This window comes from Gobio gobio (genome assembly GCF_949357685.1).
Source record: "Gobio gobio genome assembly, chromosome: 16".
NCBI lineage: Eukaryota > Metazoa > Chordata > Actinopteri > Cypriniformes > Gobionidae > Gobio > Gobio gobio.
The window spans coordinates 16,262,732-16,282,739 of NC_137109.1; the positions used below are offsets into that span (position 1 = coordinate 16,262,732).

Sequence of the window (20,008 nt, forward strand, 5' to 3'; positions counted from 1 at the left end):
CGGTCTACGCTCCCGCCGTATGTCTCAACTCGCCCGCCATCTCGTTTTGTGGAGTCAGAAGCGCCTGAGGTCCCTTCGTGCTGTCCACATCCCGGGAGACCTGAACTGTGCAGCCGACGAGCTCTCACGGATTCAGCCTCTCCCCGGAGAGTGGAGACTCCACCCCCAGACGCTCCAGCTGATATGGGAACGGTTCGGCGACGCACAGGTAGATCTGTTTGCTCCCTGTATTATTCCCTGACCAAGGGCACCCTTGGCACGGATGCACTGGCGCACAGCTGGCCGCCAGGGCTACGCAAGTATGCGTTTCCCCCAGTGAGCCTCCTTGCACGGGTACTGTGCAAGATCAGGGAGGACAAGGAGCAGGTCATGTTGGTCGCCCCGTATTGGCACGGCCAGACCTGCGTTGACATAAGATCTCGTTATTACAACATAATTGAGTGAAAAAAAGTATATGTATGTGGCAGCAATTACTAACTTAATTACTAACCCACGAGACACACAGAATCACTATACACAGGCTGTCACACAGAACAAAGTTTCACAGCCTATTGGGCCTCGCGAGTGGTGTATTCTCTCCACTTTTATGCCACAGGCACCAGCCAGATTGGAGAACTTGAAACACGGGGACCAGGTGAGTGGCAAGGACCAATAGGACATAAGTAAGAAAGTGAAAGTAAAAAAAGAAAGACTTTGGGAGAGAAGAAAACATAAACAACTCAAGGACGTAACACTAACAATCATTTAACTGATTTGAATTATAGAAATTGATAATGTTCTATGGGTCAATGACATGACGTATTTTTTGTGTCCAAATTCATTATTTTCCTTAAAAAAATTTTTTAATAAATACATGTCACCTATCAAATTGATCTACAATATTTCCTTTATAAGAAACCCTTTTCATTTTTTGGAAATTCAATTGACTTTTTGAGTTGTGGTGTTTCAAAGACCTACAATGTCAGGTGGTGCGACCAGCAAATTTACATTTAAAAGTATCAATTACCACTGCAATTCCAAAATGAAGTAAGAAATATAAATGTAAACCATTATATAATGTATACAAATAATACAAAAAAACAACAACAAAAAAACTCCATATGGAAAATTGTGTTCTGAACACAAAGAAAAGTGTCAGTTTATATGAATTGGACTAAAAGGGCAATATATAAAGAAATAGAAAGGGAATGTACCGTGTGATATGCATTTTAGACACTACAATGATTCATATGTATATTGTATATGTATATTATTTAAATTAATATATTTTCTGGGTGGTAAAATCAGAAATCTTGTTTAATAATGAATTAATGCTGTCTTAAAAGCTGTAAAACCAATGTGAATCAACACCATACAGTTTTCGTGCTTAAAAAGTACATTTTAAAACTCTTTTGCTTAAAATAATTATTATTTTTATCTTAAAAAAATATATTATTTTTCTTATTTGTCATTGACCCTTATGCCATAGTGACGATAATGCATTAACACATGCGATTAATTTAAAGTCCTTAACGTGTTAAAAAATAATTTAACACAATTAATGCAAATCAATTACAGAAGTACGCTGCATTCATGTAGAGACTCATTTCAGTACATTCGCGTTGTTTCCACGCACACTGAGGAAGGATAATGTTGATTTGTCATGTGTACGTGGTTGTGTTTAGTAATCATAGGTTTATGCAGTCAAAGCGGTTGATTTAGGAGGTTTTTGTTGGCGTCTCCGTGTGGTCTTGTTCAGTATTGCAGCTTGACTCGTGACACTCGAAAACAATCTCATTGTTGTTGCTCTGTACACATATTATACACTGTGAATTCTGTAGTTTTGTCAGGGCGCGAAGAAATTGAAAATAGAGCTGAGTATCATCAGCATAACAGTGAAAACTAATGCCATGCTTTCTAATGATATCTCCCAAGGGTAGCATGTACAAGGTGAAAAGCAACGGTCCTAAGCACTGAGCCTTGCGGTACTCCATACTAAACTTGTGATCGATATGACACTTCTTCGTTTACTGCTACAAACTGATAACGGTCAGATAAGTATGATTAAACCATGCCAATGCAATTCCACTAATGCCAACATAATTTTCGAGTCTATTCAAAAGAATGTTGTGGTCGATATTATCAAATGCAGGACTAAGATCGAGAAAACACTAATAGAGAGATACAACCATGGTCTGATGATAAGAGCAAATCATTTGTAACTCTAATGAGAGCAGTCTCAGTACGATAATACGGTCTAAATCCTGACTGGAAATCCTCACAGATATAATTTATTTCTAAAAAGGAACATAGTTGTGAGGATACTGCCTTTTATAGTATTTTTGATTAAGGGTAGATTTGAGATCGGCCTCTATTTGACTAATTCTGAGGATCAAATAAATAACTAGATTTGTGTTTGTTTTCTTCTAAGAGAGTAGAAAAATCTAAGCAGATCTAGCCATTTGTAAGGCCTTTCTGTACACAACCATGCTCTCTTTCCACGAAAGGGGCCAAGTCTGCTCAATGTACCACAGCGTTGGACTATTTTCTTTAATATTCTTTAAGCACAAATGAGCAACTGTCTAAAGTGCCGGAAAAGAGAGAGTCAATAGTTTATGTTGCAACATCAAGTTTTTCTAAGCTATATGGGATGCTGAGGAGATGAAACTGATCAGGAAGATTATTTATAACCTTTAGTGGTAGAAGTGATAGTCCTACCATAACTGTAACAAGGAGTAGGCTTTGCAACCTTGGCTAAATGGAGTATACTAGAGCCCGACCGATATATCGGCGGGCCGATATTATCGGCCGATATTAGGCATTTTCCAAAATATCGGTATCGGCATTTATGATGGCCGATAAATGAATATAAAAAAACCCCCAAACAAACAAAAAAAAACGGACGAAACACCGCTCAACCACATTATGAGTGTTGGTGTTTCATAGTTTGTCCACCAGAGGGCACTCTACAACGTGCCGGTTGGCAACACCAGCTGATCCAGCCAGAGTCATGCTGCGCGCCGCAAACATTCACAACAGATCATCCGTGAAGTGCATGGTAAGGTGGCAACTGTCACGAGACATAAATTGCTTGAATAACAATTAAAAGAACATCCCCATCAGTTCTCTTAACTCAAATAAGCATGACAAAATTCGTGACAGCCAAGTTCAGTTTTGCTGTTACATGTAAGCCAAGAGTGAAACGGAATTAGCTTACGTTAGGTTGTTACAGTATAGTTGACTGACTGTCAGTTTAACTCGGTCAATGGACTGGATAAGATTCTTTAATAGCGTGACAGTTTGACAGCATGAGACGTATCATCTCTCCCCTGCCCGTTATTTTGAAAAACCATTTCTAAAGCTAGACTTTAGCTAACCACAAAGCTAGCTAATGCCATCAGTGGAAGACTGCTAACATTAATGCGCTTGGAAATCACAACAAACTTTTTCTGCCTACATAAAGTAATGATTACTATATTTATAACTAGTAAATTTGTAGTTCCAGTCCCTGCATTGTAAGTTAGGCACTTGGAGTGAAGGAAAGTGTTGCTGACTTCGTTCAGACGCAGCATTAACGAGTCACATAATGGATTTACTGCATCATCATCAGTAGTAGATTTTAGAAGGCAGGCCGAAAATGATTGAAAATTGTTGTAGCTTGATGGATAGAATTAAAAGAGTGCATGTAAAGGGATAAGCAAGCTGACATTGTAATTATAAGGTAGCTCATATTTATACTGTATAGTTTATATTTTGCTGTTGTTATTTATCAGAACTTAACTTAATTATTTTTTTCCAGTCTTGCTCAGTTATATTTATGAAGCTTACCACATCTATTAATACTATATAGATTTTTTGTTTTGTTATTGTGTTTTCGTCCAAAGGATTTTAAGTTTCATATCTTAAGTTTGTATTTTTATACATTTTATTTATCAGAACTTTAATATATTTTTATGCTCCTCTGTTCTGTTGTAACAATAAAACAAACAAGTTTATTTTTAAACTGCATTATCATATTATTTTAGAGAGGCTGAGGGATCAAATAAGGGAAATCTGTTTAAGTTTTATATATATATATATATATATATATATATATATATATATATATATATATATATATATATATATATATATATATATATATATATATATACAGTGAGGAAAATAAGTATTTGAACACCCTGCTATTTTGCAAGTTCTCCCACTTAGAAATCATGGAGGGGTCTGAAATTGTCATCGTAGGTGCATGTCCACTGTGAGAGACAAAATCTAAATAAAAAAAAATCCAGAAATCACAATGTATGATTTTTGAACTATTTATTTGTATGATACAGCTGCAAATAAGTATTTGAACACCTGTCAATCAGCTAGAATTCTGACCCTCAAAGACCTGTTAGTCTGCCTTTAAAATGTCCACCTCCACTCCATTTACTATCCTAAATTAGATGCACCTGTTTGAGGTCGTTAGCTGCATAAAGACACCTGTCCACCCCATACAATCAGCAAGAATCCAACTACCAACATGGCCAAGACCAAAGAGCTGTCCAAAGACACTAGAGACAAAATTGTACACCTCCACAAGGCTGGAAAGGGCTACGGGGAAATTGCCAAGCAGCTTGGTGAAAAAAGGTCCACTGTAGGAGCAATCATTAGAAAATGGAAGAAGCTAAACATGACTGTCAATCTCCCTCGGACTGGGGCTCCATGCAAGATCTCACTTCGTGGGGTCTCAATGATCCTAAGAAAGGTGAGAAATCAGCCCAGAACTACACGGGAGGAGCAGGTCAATGACCTGAAAAGAGCTGGGACCACCGTTTCCAAGGTTACTGTTGGTAATACACTAAGACGTCATGGTTTGAAATCATGCATGGCACGGAAGGTTCCCCTGCTTAAACCAGCACATGTCCAGGCCCGTCTAAAGTTTGCCAATTACCATTTGGATGATCCAGAGGAGTCATGGGAGAAAGTCATGTGGTCAGATGAGACCAAAATAGAACTTTTTGGTCATAATTCCACTAAACGTGTTTGGAGGAAGAAGAATCATCCCAAGAACACCATCCCTACTGTGAAGCATGGGGGTGGTAGCATCATGCTTTGGGGGTGTTTTTCTGCACATGGGACAGGACGACTGCTCTGTATTAAGGAGAGGATGACCGGGGCCATGTATTGCGAGATTTTGGGGAACAACCTCCTTCCCTCAGTTAGAGCATTGAAGATGGGTCGAGGCTGGGTCTTCCAACATGACAATGACCCGAAGCACACAGCCAGGATAACCAAGGAGTGGCTCTGTAAGAAGCATATCAAGGTTCTGGCGTGGCCTAGCCAGTCTCCAGACCTAAACACAATAGAGAATCTTTGGAGGAGCTCAAACTCCGTGTTTCTCAGCGACAGGCCAGAAACCTGACTGATCTAGAGAAGATCTGTGTGGAGGAGTGGGCCAAAATCCCTCCTGTAGTGTGTGCAAACCTGGTGAAAAACTACAGGAAACGTTTGACCTCTGTAATTGCAAACAAAGGCTACTGTACCAAATATTAACATTGATTTTCTCAGGTGTTCAAATACTTATTTGCAGCTGTATCATACAAATAAATAGTTAAAAAATCATACATTGTGATTTCTGGATTTTTTTTTTTGAGATTATGTCTCTCACAGTGGACATGCACCTATTCAGGGATGGTATACAGTGGACATGCACCTCCATGATTTCTAAGTGGGAGAACTTGCAAAATATATATATATATATATATATATATATATATATATATATATATATATATATATATATATATATATATATATATATATGTAACCAGGTCAAAAGTTACTAAAGTCAATAACTGGACTGGTTATCAAAGCCCTGTGTTAAGTGAACTGAACATATAAAGTGTTTTAGTGCTTTTCTCATCCATGGATGGAATGTTACGCTGGCCCTTTAAGAAACGTCACTGTCTGGAAGTGTCGCGGGAGTGGTCTGTGAGCAGCGCGATTTCCCAACGTGGTTCGGATGATGCTCATGCGGGTGCTGTGTCGAATCAAGGCCACAAAAGTTGATGATATAACCAAAATAGTGAGAAATATGCACTTTTTGTAGTTTCTGAAGTCCTTCTCAGTGTTGGCTTGGCCGGATGGCTGTGTATTGTGTTAATTGATGGTGATTTCTGTCGAGACGCATCTCTGTGTGGGGAAATCCCAACAACACAATTCTCTAGAAGCGTAAGTGATGAACTATCGTCAATACCAGCGTAATGTTAAGATTATTTTGTGTATAATTTGATGTGAACCAGTGTTTTTGATTTGTGGAAATTCTGTCTAATTAAGAGGGGAGAAGAGTGCTCTGTGTAGGCCCTCAGTGTGTTTCTGGGGTGAGCGTGAAACATCAGAGTGAGTGTTGTTCACTTTAGTTGATTTCCAAGAAGTGTTTATTAGTCTTGTGTTCCAAATATTGAAGAAGAGTGATGTATTACTTATTTTACTGTCCGCAGGGGAAAATTGAGTGCGTCATTCACTGTGAAAACATGTACAGGTTATAGAGTGGTGATGTAAAGTAAGTTTGAATATCATTTATTTATTTTCAGAGTTGTACAAGTGTTTATTTGCTGATGTAAGACTAAGTGTTAAATTGTTTAATCATTTTTGAAAGGTATTGCAAATACTCAAAAATGTAACTTCTAATTTCATTGCCATGTATTTTGTATGTAACATACTTTTCTTGGTCTTCTGTGCTGACAAATGTTATAATTATTTGTGCATTTGTTTTCTAGAATGAGAGGCTGCTACTGTTGTCTATGTTAACTAGTCTAGTTTCTGTGATTGATACCTTTAATGTTGTGACTGAGAACAAGAGAGATAGAGAGACTCATTTTGATGTGAAAAGCAAACTTTATTGATTTCAATCACTTTACACAAACCTTTCTACTCTAAGTTTCTGAAATTTTGCTTAATTAACGCTGCGCTGTTCCAAGTGCAGTCTGGAATAAAATACCCGTTACTCTGTGTCCGGTGTTGTCACTATCTCACATACCGGGCTACAGATAATTTTGGTACCAGGCGTGGGGTTCCATTGCTAATTTCGGGGTGACAGTAGAGTAGAGGGAACATAGACAACAGTAGTGGTGAAGAGGCGTCGAGTAACCGGTGCCAAGGAGGCTGACGACGTGACGTGCCTGGAGAGCCTGCGGTGAAGCAAGGGACCAGTTTTCAAGAACGCAGGAGGGTGTTCACTTTGAAGCTGAGATCGTTGGCAAAGGCGACCGCAGAGAATAGCCCTTCAGGTTAAACTGCAGTGACTGTGTTTTATTACTGTGTGCCATTCGAGATAGAGACATTGCGAGACCATGGACCCGGACGACGATGTTCCCGCTGCTTGGGCTGGAGCCAGCCGTGATGTGGACACTGCTGGCGCGGCGGGCCAGGATGATGAGGGTAATCCTGTGGCAGAACTGCAGTCACAAATTCTGGAGTTAGGTCGAAGACACGACCAAGTAATGTCAGCCCTGTCTAATATGAATAATGCTACTAGATCGTATGTTTATATTCCAAGGGAACGTCAAATTGTGCCATTTAGTGGTGATCATGTTAAAGATGGTCAATCTGTAGATGAGTTCATTGACGAGGTTGAACGTGTAATTCGAGTAAGGGGTTTGAACACTGACGACCAATTGGATTTCATACTTTCCCATTTAAGAGGTTCAGCTTTAGACGAAGTCAAGCTGTGTATGGGGGGGGAGACCAAACAACCCAGTGATCTGTTTTCATATTTGAGGGGGGCATTTAGGGAGAAACGTACTACCCCACAGTTGTTGCATGCTTTCTATGCGCGTAGACAGTTAGAGGGGGAAGACCTCCGTGACTTTTCCCATGCCCTCTCCCAACTTCTTAATTTTGCTCTCCAGCAGTCCCATAACGCTGTGTCTGACCCCCAGCTTGCATTAAGAGATCAGTTCATCGAAGGCATAAGAGATGCAACCCTGCGTAGGGAGCTGCGCAAGCTTGTCAGAGAAAAGCCTCAATCTACCCTGTTTAATGTCCGTGAAGAGGCCATGATGTGGGTTATGGAGGACAGACCCCGTGGAGCTAATGTGGCCAGGAGTCGACACATTGTGAGTAGATGTTCGGAAGGGATGTCAGAACCTTCAAATCCGGTCAGTACTGCACAAAGTGATATGGTTGTGGCTCTGCAGGAGGTAGTGAAGATAATCACTCAGCAGGGTAAAGCCATTGGAGAACTCACTAATGCGGTTCGTGAACTCACTGTACAGAAGGTTAGTTCAAGTGGTAACCAGATTGGCAATCCCAAAGCCAAGCCCAAGTACACAGATGATGGCCAGCCCATCTGTCTGAGGTGTGACGGAGTGGGACATATAGCCAGACAGTGTCCTGTACCTCGTAGTTTCAAAGGCCAGCCCGCTCCCACCACAAGTTCTACGGTACAGGGAAACGGGGTCCCTCCGTTGCAGTGAGCCGAGCAATGCGAGGAAAACCAGAAGGCTCGGGATGCAGTACGTTAACAAAAGAACGGTTCTTGGAGCGTGCCGTTGGAAGGTGCCCTGAAGTTGATATTTGCATTGGTGGTGTTCCAGTGAGATGTCTGCTAGACACAGGAAGTAATGTGAGTACCCTAACGGAAAGCTTCTTCAGAGAAAACCTACACGGAGAGGACGGAGACCTTCATTGCACCTCTAAGTGGCTAAGAATAACTGCAGCTAACAAATTACCCCTGCCGTACCTGGGATATGTTGAATTGGACATTCAAGTGATGGGGCTAACTATCCCGGAGTGTGGTTTTCTGATAGTCCGAGATGTGGATGCTGCAGAGCCGGACCCAACTCCACCCGGTATCATAGGCATGAATATCACCCAGAGATGCAGAGAGTTAGCGCTGACGGAGTTTGACACCACATTAGGAGGAAAGTTGGACTCTGTGTGGCGAGAAGCCTTTACCCGTGTACAGGAAGATGAACGAGGGAAGACAAGGGCAACAGCCAGAGTTAGTTCTCGGGGCAAAGGCAAAACCCATATTCCAGCATCCTCTGTAGCCATCGTTTATGCCAGAGTAAATAAGAGAGACCCTGATGCCAATGCTTGGCTATTGCTGGAACCAGGAAGCACCCCATTACCAGGTGGATTGATCCCCATGCCCACCTTAGTGCCATCCGGAAGGCAAGTGTTTCCAGTTCAAGTGGTCAACTTCTCCCAAGAAGATGTTTGGCTGCCCCCTAAAGTTCCGCTTGGAATACTTACCCCCTGTCAGTGTGTTGAGAGTGAAGCTTGTCAGGTGAGATTCCAGCGTATCTCAGCTGATCACGAAGAAGTGAGAGTCGATGAGAAGGATAAACCAGAGTCTGGTACTAACCTAAGTAATCTGTTGAGTAGACTGCATATTGGAGGTACACCGGAACAGCAAGCAAGGCTTGGAGTGCTACTTTTGAAGTATGCAGATGTGTTTGCAGCCTGTGATGAAGACCTGGGATATACAGATCGGGTGAAACATGAGATCCACTTGATGGATGAGACTCCCGTCGCTCAGCCATATCGCAGAATACCGCCGACTCAATTTGACGAGGTCAAGGATCATATCTCGGGTTTACTCAGGAAGGGTGTCATCCAGGAAAGCTCGAGTTCCTATGCTTCACCCATCGTTCTGGTGCGCAAGTCTGATGGAAGTCTGAGGATGTGCGTGGATTATAGGAAACTAAACTCCAAAACCAGCCGTGATGCTTTTCCATTGCCGCGCATCGATGAGAGCTTGGATGCATTGGGCGGGGCACAAGTTTTCTCGACAATAGACCTTGCTAGCGGTTACCATCAAGTTGCGGTCCATGAAAAGGACAGGCATAAGACAGCCTTCACTACGCCGTTTGGCCTCTATGAATTCCATCGGATGCCTTTTGGGCTATGCAATGCACCCGCCACGTTCCAGCGGCTCATGCAGGCCATAATGAGTGACTTTGTGTTCCAAATTGTGCTCATCTACTTGGATGACTTGCTGGTGTACTCCTCCACCTTTCATGAACATCTTGTGCGACTTGAAGCCGTGTTTAGAAGGTTAAAGGAAACTGGGTTGAAGATTAAAATAGAGAAGTGTCATTTCCTGCAGCCGGAAGTGAGATTCCTTGGCCATCAAGTTTCATCCCAAGGCGTTAGTACAGACCCTGATAAGATAAGTGCTGTTCGGGAGTGGCCAGTCCCCAGTACTCTCAAGGAACTCCGGTCGTTCTTGGGGTTTTGTAGTTATTACCGGAGATTCATCGAGGGTTTCTCCCAGATAGCCGGACCGCTGCATGATGTGGTGAATGTGTGCCTTAGAGAGACAAGCCACGTCAAGGCAGTTCAGCTGTATAAGAGTGTCTGGACTCCTCAGTGTCAGACGGCATTTGAACATCTTAAAGGCAGACTTACCAGTGCACCCACGCTCGGTTATGCTGATTTCACGCTTCCCTTTGTGATTGAGACTGATGCTAGCAACCAGGGGTTGGGAGCGGTCTTGTATCAGCAACAAAAGGGTAAGAAGACTGTGATTGCTTATGCCAGTAGAAGGTTGAGAGGGGCTGAGAGAAATGATAAAAACTACAGCAGCATGAAGCTGGAACTGTTAGCGCTTAAGTGGGCTGTCACTGAAAAGTTTCGAAGTTATCTGCTGGGGTCCAAATTCACCATCATAACGGACAACAACCCCCTCTGCCACCTCGGGACTGCCAAATTGGGAGCCATTGAACAACGCTGGGCTGCTCAACTCGCTGTGTTTGATTTTGAAGTCAAGTACCGCCCTGGGCGGTGTAACACTGCTGCTGATGCTCTTTCGAGGAGACCAGGACCTGATGAACCGGTCTCCGCAAGCGAAGACGCCGAGTATGATGGCTGTGTGGCGATCTGTAACTTGCTCAGGACAGGAACAGCTCTGGGACCAGACCTGGTAGCAGCAGGAGTTGAGTGCAACAAAGTTAGGCAGTTACAGGCGACCTCGGCAGGAGAGGAGGATATCGAGTGTGAGAATACCCCCACTCTGCCTGGGTATTCAAAGTCGGAACTTTGTCAGTTCCAGGAGTCCGATCCAACGCTCAGGGTGTTCAAGAAGTTCTGGAGCAGGCGAAGGAAACCTACCAAGCAAGAGAGGATAGGTTTGCCCAGAGCTGTGCAATCCCTGTTGAAGCAGTGGCCAAAGATAAGTGAAAAGGATGGTCTGTTATACCGTGTGATCAATGATGTCCACACTGGAGAATGTCATCAGTTGTTGTTACCTACCTGTTTGACAGATCAAGTCTTAAAGAATGTTCACGATCAGATGGGTCATCAGGGTATAGAGAGGACCTTAGGCCTGTTGAGACAGAGATGTTTCTGGGGAGGAATGTATGAGGATGTGGAACGGTGGGTAAAGCGATGTCAGCGTTGCGTGTTGGCGAAGATGCCGCAACCAAAAGTTAAGGCACCTTGGGCTTCATTCTTGGCCACACGTCCATTGGAGGTTGTAGCAGTAGACTTTACGATTCTCGAACCAGCCAAGGATGGACGAGAAAATGTTCTAGTAGTGACGGATGTGTTCACAAAGTTCAGTCAAGCATTTCCCACCCGTGATCAGAAGGCGGAGACCACTGCCAAGATCCTCCTCAGAGAATGGTTCCTGAAATATGGAGTGCCCCAACGTTTGCACTCGGACCAGGGCCGGAATTTTGAAAGTGCTGTGATTGCGGAGCTCTGCAAATTGTATGGAGTCAAGAAAACGCGCACAACACCACATCACCCCCAGGGCAATCCTCAATGTGAGAGGTTCAATAGAACACTTCATGACCTCTTGAAGTCCCTTCCACCCGAAAGGAAGTGCAGGTGGCCTGAACACTTATCAGAGCTCGTCTACGCATATAATGTGACGCCACACTCATCCACAGGGTACTCACCGCACTATCTGTTATTTGGGATCCAGCCGCATCTGCCGGTTGATGCTCTGTTGGGCCAGGAGCCTGTAACCGATGACAAACCTGACTGGTTAAAAGTACACCAGGAACGCCTCCGAGATGCTCATGTTCGGGCTAAGGAATATGCGGAAAGGAAGGCTGTGGAAAGAGCAGCGCGGAATGAGGATAAGGTATTTTGCCCTGCTGTAGAGATTGGACAACATGTGTACCTACGACACCGACCACTAGGAAGAAACAAGATTCAGGATGCATGGTCTTCAACAATGTACAAGGTGTTAGAGGTTCAAGGGACGACCTACACCGTGGGGCCTGTCGAAGGAGGTACAGTGAAGAGAGTGCACAGATCCAACCTCAGACCATGCAATAATCCAGCCCCAGTGCCCATGCCAAGGCGTCGGACAAAGTCTGTGGAAGAGGTACCTACCCCAGATTCTGAATCAGAGATGACCTCATTGGAAGCTGAGTGTGTTCTAGTGGAGGAAGTTCCGTGTCCCAAGGAGAAACTGACAGTAGCACCAGCATCTGAGCGTCAAAGACAGCCAGTTCCTAGACGCAGAGACTGTTTTAAGAATCAAACAGAGGAATCTGATAAGAGGGGCCATTGCACGAAACCAAAGTGCAACGAGGACCCTGAGGATACCCTGGAAGTGACGCCAATATCTCTGGAGACAGAAAGTGTCCACTTACCTGCTGAGAATCCAGCGATGAGACCAGTGCCTGCACCTAGAAAGGAAAGAGAAGAGTGTGTTAAGCCAGAAGTGCCTTGTCCTGCTTTGCGTAGAACACAAAGGACAACTGCAGGAGTGCATAGTAACCTGAACCGCTTGCCAAAGTCGTCGTGTAATGCAGTGTCTTTTAGTCCTGATGTGCTCTCCCAGGTGCTAGCTGGAATGGTCCTCTATACCACAGGAAAGCTTCAAGGAGGGCAAGATGATTAGGGTTGGTAGTCACCGGAGACGTCGACTATCAGCAGGGGAGAGTGTAACCAGGTCAAAAGTTACTAAAGTCAATAACTGGACTGGTTATCAAAGCCCTGTGTTAAGTGAACTGAACATATAAAGTGTTTTAGTGCTTTTCTCATCCATGGATGGAATGTTACGCTGGCCCTTTAAGAAACGTCACTGTCTGGAAGTGTCGCTGTGAGCAGCGCGATTTCCCAACGTGGTTCGGATGATGCTCATGCGGGTGCTGTGTCGAATCAAGGCCACAAAAGTTGATGATATAACCAAAATAGTGAGAAATATGAACTTTTTGTAGTTTCTGAAGTCCTTCTCAGTGTTGGCTTGGCCGGATGGCTGTGTATTGTGTTAATTGATGGTGATTTCTGTCGAGACGCATCTCTGTGTGGGGAAATCCCAACAACACAATTCTCTAGAAGCGTAAGTGATGAACTATCGTCAATACCAGCGTAATGTTAAGATTATTTTGTGTATAATTTGATGTGAACCAGTGTTTTTGATTTGTGGAAATTCTGTCTAATTAAGAGGGGAGAAGAGTGCTCTGTGTAGGCCCTCAGTGTGTTTCTGGGGTGAGCGTGAAACATCAGAGTGAGTGTTGTTCACTTTAGTTGATTTCCAAGAAGTGTTTATTAGTCTTGTGTTCCAAATATTGAAGAAGAGTGATGTATTACTTATTTTACTGTCCGCAGGGGAAAATTGAGTGCGTCATTCACTGTGAAAACATGTACAGGTTATAGAGTGGTGATGTAAAGTAAGTTTGAATATCATTTATTTATTTTCAGAGTTGTACAAGTGTTTATTTGCTGATGTAAGACTAAGTGTTAAATTGTTTAATCATTTTTGAAAGGTATTGCAAATACTCAAAAATGTAACTTCTAATTTCATTGCCATGTATTTTGTATGTAACATAAGTAGCCTTTTCTTGGTCTTCTGTGCTGACAAATGTTATAATTATTTGTGCATTTGTTTTCTAGAATGAGAGGCTGCTACTGTTGTCTATGTTAACTAGTCTAGTTTCTGTGATTGATACCTTTAATGTTGTGACTGAGAACAAGAGAGATAGAGAGACTCATTTTGATGTGAAAAGCAAACTTTATTGATTTCAATCACTTTACACAAACCTTTCTACTCTAAGTTTCTGAAATTTTGCTTAATTAACGCTGCGCTGTTCCAAGTGCAGTCTGGAATAAAATACCCGTTACTCTGTGTCCGTTGTTGTCACTATCTCACATACCGGGCTACATATATATATATATATATATATATATATATATATATATATATATATATATATATATATATATATATATATATATATATATATATATATCGGATTATCGGATTTTTAAATCACCAAATATTTGTATCGGTATCGGCCTTAAAAATCCTTTATCAGTCGGGCTCTAGAGTATACATGACACTAGATAATGCGTCTGTGAAGTGTACCCGAGCCTCAGCCTCCGTATGTAGTGGTTGTGGTAAGTCATATTCACATAGCAGCAGTGGTGATGAGAGAACATGCTTTAGAAACAGTTTAGAGAGGATAAATCAATCTGCATTTAAATATTGGTCACAAATTATTGGTCACTTTCTAAATAATAAAAGTATAGCGCATCAACATACAATTATATATAAATAAATGTTTTTTTATCTATGCAAATATACAATGCATCGCAATACAAACTATACTATGCACACTTTTTAAATCGATGCATCGCATCATTAACTTTTATCCTGATGCACATCTGTGAATCTTAATGTAGCGTGGTGGTTGGGGGTGAATAGTTGGCAAATACCAACTCCTTAAATGGTAATACAATATAACAAGCTGACTACGCTATCCCTTTTCAGAGAAAGGGGGAATAACTACCCAATGGAAATAGGGCACACAGGTTTGTTACCATATCAGTACAAAAAAAAGTTTATTAAGTTCACATAAATAGATAAACCTTTCAGGTTACCGCTGCAATGCAGAACGTCAATCAAATTGGCTACAATACAGTGCAGTATGTCAACACACACAAGAAAATGTAATTATTAAGGCAGCTGAGGCTTACCCGTAGCAGGGTAGGCTAGCTGGAGGGTGATTTATCCAAAAACCACACACACACACACACACACACACACACACACACACACACACACACACACACACACACACAGACACAGCTTTGTTTTGCTATCTAAGTGAGGACATTCCATAGGCATAATGGTTTTAATACTGTACAAACTGTACATTCATTCCCCCAACACTACCCTTACCTCTAAACCTATCCATCACTGGAAACATTCTGCATTTTTACATTTTAATAAAACATTGTTTAGTATGTTTTAAAACGATTTTAAAAATGAGGACATATGAAATGTCCTGTGCCGAACCTGTGTATGCCTTTTGTAGGGGCACATTCTAATTCTTTGCGTGAAATTACCAGGGTGGCGTAGTCGGAGTCTAAATGGTATCATCTTATTAATTTATTATAATTCATTGGGATAAACCCCTTTTACCCTCATCACAATAATAACAGAATTATCTGATGTTGCTGGTGTAAAACACTCACCACTGTAGCAATTATGGGCGCAGACATATAGATGAATGAATCTTCCAAATGATTCGATCAAATGAACATCCCCTTCACAAAGCCCAATTCAGCTCCAGACCCCAGGAAATCGACCATCGATCACAAGAGAGATGGAGGCTCGATTCTGCCCGGAACTACCAGTTGTAGAAAATAATTAACCGACTTCCTATGGACTTTTGTCCAAAACTTAGTTAAAGAGGACAGAGGACTCGTTGTGATCACAAGACAAAGAAACAAACCAGATCTCTGTCTTTTCAATGACCGGTAAATGAACTCCACGTGACACAGCTAAAACTCCAAGCAAACTCACAGAAACTGTTACATATGGAGTGCATCAAATCACTGATTATTGGACTTTCATTCAAATAGCCTTCGACATAGCTTGTTAGTGTGTTACAACTGATACACGTGACTATTATGCATGTATATTACTCCCAATTCATGCAATTATGTAACTATTGAATGAGTGGATGAAAAGGCATTGTGTTTGATATTTTTGTGTTCGTATGGGTATAATCCAACAGATGAGCTGAATGAAATCTTTATAGAATTGATCATGTCCTTATAGTAAGAAATTAGGTCTAAATTTACTCCCTGCTTAAGAGCAGGAAACTAAATTACTATAGATAACCCAATTTTATGGGAGGGGTGGAGACACAGTCACCCCTGAAGCCTAATTGGCCAGAACCCATCCAGGGGATGGGCAAATATTCAAGTTTAATCTCAGAACACGAACGAAGAATCCAGTTCACGTCACAGCTAGTGCGCGGCCTGTTCAGAGCCAGCAGTTCGAGCCGGTTCAAGGCCTGTTTGTTTAGAGATGAGTTAAGTCCTAGCAGTTTGACCAGAGTTGAGTTCTGAACGGAGAGCTCCCAGGAGACGATCTGACGATCGTGGCAGACCAAGATCAGAGAAAATGGGTTAAACAACGATTTCATTCAGGCCATCTGCTTTTCTCTCACTTTCCTTTCTTTTACTTAAAATTTATTTTCTTTCTGTTAAGTCTCGGGTTCTTTTAAGTTTCGCCGCAAAAGTTACTCAACGAGTCTCCAAAATCGCGCTTCAACTTCAAACAACGCCCACAAGACTTCCATCCAACCGCCAACACGCCACGTGATTGGCTTCCCAAGACGTCGATCCAAGACACGACCAGACCTTCAGCGCATCAAAGATCCGGGAAAACCCCTGTCCAGCCAGGAAAAGGGAATCCCCCTTGTCGGGCGACACACGAGACACAAACGCAAGTAATGCCTCTAGATTTCGAGCTGAACTGGTGCATTAGATCAAATGTAATAACCCTGCCTAAGAAACGATAGGAGGTTAAATTACTGATCAATGGTTTCTTCAGGTCATGTGTCATAAATGCATATATTGCTTAGGATTTCATAATTTCTCTCTCTTAGAACTTATTCTTTCCTCACCTTCTTCCTTCCTGTAACGTGTGAATGTGCGAGTGCGTGTGTTTATGTTAGATAGTTTAATGTGTTAGAGTAATCAATAAAGTTCAGTTTGTATTCAAAGATAACTGTTCTTGTGTTATGTGCTTATCAATTTAATGTCTTGAACTGCCGATCTAAGTTACCTGGCTGTTAAATAGTGTTTCACTATTGTTCGGATATTAATATCCGCTGCAGAGTTGATATTTACGGCCCGATTCAAATGAACGCTTTGCTCGGCTGTAAAATAGACTCTCAAAATTCCCTATGAATTCATTAATTCATTCATTTGAGCTAAATATACATGTTTCCCTTTAACAGAGTCCCCTCTAAGTTCTTACATATCGGTGGACGAATAAGTTAAGGTGTAAACATTAATTCTGAATTATTTATAAATTATAGTGTCATACGAGTCTCTTTCATTTTAATTCAATTCCCCGTTGAGTTATTATTTTATCTGACTCATAGTCGCTACACCACAAATGAGTACTTGCAGACAACACAAATCACAAAGCAAAATGTTGCAACTTAATAAATTACAAGATAGTCAACATCAAACTGAAACAAAAGACAAAAGCACTATAAAAATTGCAATAAACAAAACATACAGTGAAAACGCATTGGGGTTTTCTGTTTTAATTGAAGATGGTGTTGTTTAAATGACACCAAATTAAATAACTAATCAGTTTTTACAACAGAAATTAATCAAACGAAATTAATTCAAAAACAAAATTAATTTCCTATCATCACTGTAAAGCTGCTTTGAAGCAATCTGTGTTGTAAAAAGCGCTATATAAATGAAGGTGACTTGACTTGACTTGAAAACCTAACGACTGAATATACACACATACAGCAAAAACAGCAGTGCCGTCTTAATAGCCTTTATGCAGGAAACGATCATCCCAACGCTCACACTAAGACAGAGCATCCTCAAAGGAATCGATTATCCTGCTAAAACATCAGACATCAGTTGGTTAGCTCAATTGAGTAACATTTAGTTAACAGAATAACTTTACATACCAGGCGATCATCACAGAAGTGCATATAGGCCGTACAATTGCTCACAGCAGAGTTTTCACAGCAGTTTACACATATAAATGGAACATATGAATGGAAACAAACCAACTGGAATAAAATAGATGCGGGTTACTGCAAACAGCACAAGTTCCACACCAACAAATATTCAAACTTAAACTACTGTACCTGGGGATAATAACAGCCTGCACACCACTGTGCAGCCGCAACCCAAACACTAGTCCAGCATTGAATGGCATCGTAGTGACATACCCAGATAGCCTTATCTCAGTCTTTGTATAGGCAGGAAGCGGATTGCGGATAGGCTCTCACTAAATACGTGGAAGGGAATTTACTCACCCTTCAACATTACCATCCCTAATATACAGTATATAGAAACACACACAGTATATATATATACAGGACCGTAGCTAGTGGGGCAAAAGGTGGTGTTGATTTTAGGGCCCCCTGGCTCTAGGGGGACACCACCCATCCATTTCTTTTCATGACTTTCAGAAAAATCGACTTGTCATGTGAAGTATGCGTTTACACTGTAGGACAAATTAGGTAAACTAGAGTGTAAAAAGTGTTTTAATCACGATTAAATCATTTAGTCACCACCACCCAGCAGGCTAACTGACCCACGCTAACCATCATGGCCCCTTGGGACATGAACATGGATGTGCAGCAGCCCCTACAGTTACTGGGCAGCGATAAACCACCACATGAGTTTTTCCAAACAAAGGTCATGATTCATTTAATTTTACAGCACATGTTCTGAGATGAGGTCCACGGTTATCGAACCCTGTAGAAATCGTAATGACTGATTTATTCGCTCCAACCCCTGGTGAAGGTTAAGGGTGACACCTCAGGCTCTCGTCTGTTTTCTCATAAAGCCATTTGAGGCTTTTATTAGTTTATTAAACGCTGCTTTACGAGGAGCACATAACTGCATCCTGCAAGCCGATGCATCTCGCTTCCATCTGGCCTCTGTCTAAGTATATGCCCATGACTGATTGCAGTCCACCCACAGCCGTGCAATTTGGCTGAGTAGCTTCAGATCTGCAAGTTGTTATGAAGACTTGCACTGTTTCTTTAGTCACCATGAGATCAAATTGGACAGTTCTTGTTTTTCATTGAGTATTGCTGTTTTATTCTAAATTATTTATCCAAGAACATAAAGCTCTTAACACATTATACTCCATCACGTCTATTGCAGTCACAAAATTCTGGCCAGCTGATAATACCTAGAATAACAAAGTCATCTGTTGGCGGTTGATCCTTTTCCTATTTAGCACCTAAACTTTGGAACAGTCTTCCTAGCATTGTTCGGGAAGCAGACACACTCTGTCAGTTTAAATCTAGACTAAAAACACATCTCTTTACTATAGCATACACATATAACATTATCAATTTATTTTATTCAAATTAGTTAAATGACTAAAGGCTGCATTAATTAGGTCTGCCGGAACTGGGAACACTTCCCATAACACCTGATGTACTCGTTACATCATAAAAAGAATGGCATCTATGCTAATATTAGTCTCTCTGTTTATCCCAAGGCTTACTGTTGTCAGCCGGATCCAGGCCATATCCAGATCAGATCACCAGATCACCTGCACCTAGATGCGACAAACGCAGCCCTGAAGTGTTAAATTATGTTGCGTTATTTTCCTGTTACCTTTGTGAAGCTGCTTTGAAACAATCTGCATTGTAAAAAGCGCTATATAAATAAAGGTGACTTGACTTGACATTATTATATTATTTATTTATTTTTTAATTCTTGTGCCCCATAATCTTTAAACAAAATAACTTCCCCTCTTTCAGTTACATCTCTTCTCTTCTCTTCTCTTCTCTTCTCTTCTCTTCTCTTCTCTTCTCTTCTCTTCTCTTCTCTTCTCTTCTCTTCTCTTCTCTTCTCTTCTCTAATGGGGTGTTTTGACTCTTGACTCTTGCCAATTAACATGAGGCAAGCAAATCTATGTTATTTTGACGCAGCATTCAGTCGGTGTGCTCGTAAACCGCGTTCCAGTGTAGTTTAGCAGCTATAAAGCTTATGGACTCCTGTCAGATGGTTCCTTGGCATCAAACACATCTTTAGGCTCCAGCTACTCCCCCCTGTGCAATTTGTG

The 20,008-nt window shown here is 41.6% G+C and overlaps 1 long non-coding RNA gene across 1 annotated transcript; it reads left to right on the forward strand.

Moving 5' to 3' along the window:
- Positions 1-5,954: 5,954 nt before the first annotated feature.
- On the forward strand, positions 5,955-6,524 carry LOC307139643. The gene is made up of 3 exons (XR_013818148.1): positions 5,955-6,192; positions 6,298-6,360; positions 6,462-6,524. It is a non-coding gene; the product is annotated as an uncharacterized lncRNA (long non-coding RNA).
- The last annotated feature ends 13,484 nt before the right edge of the window (positions 6,525-20,008 follow it).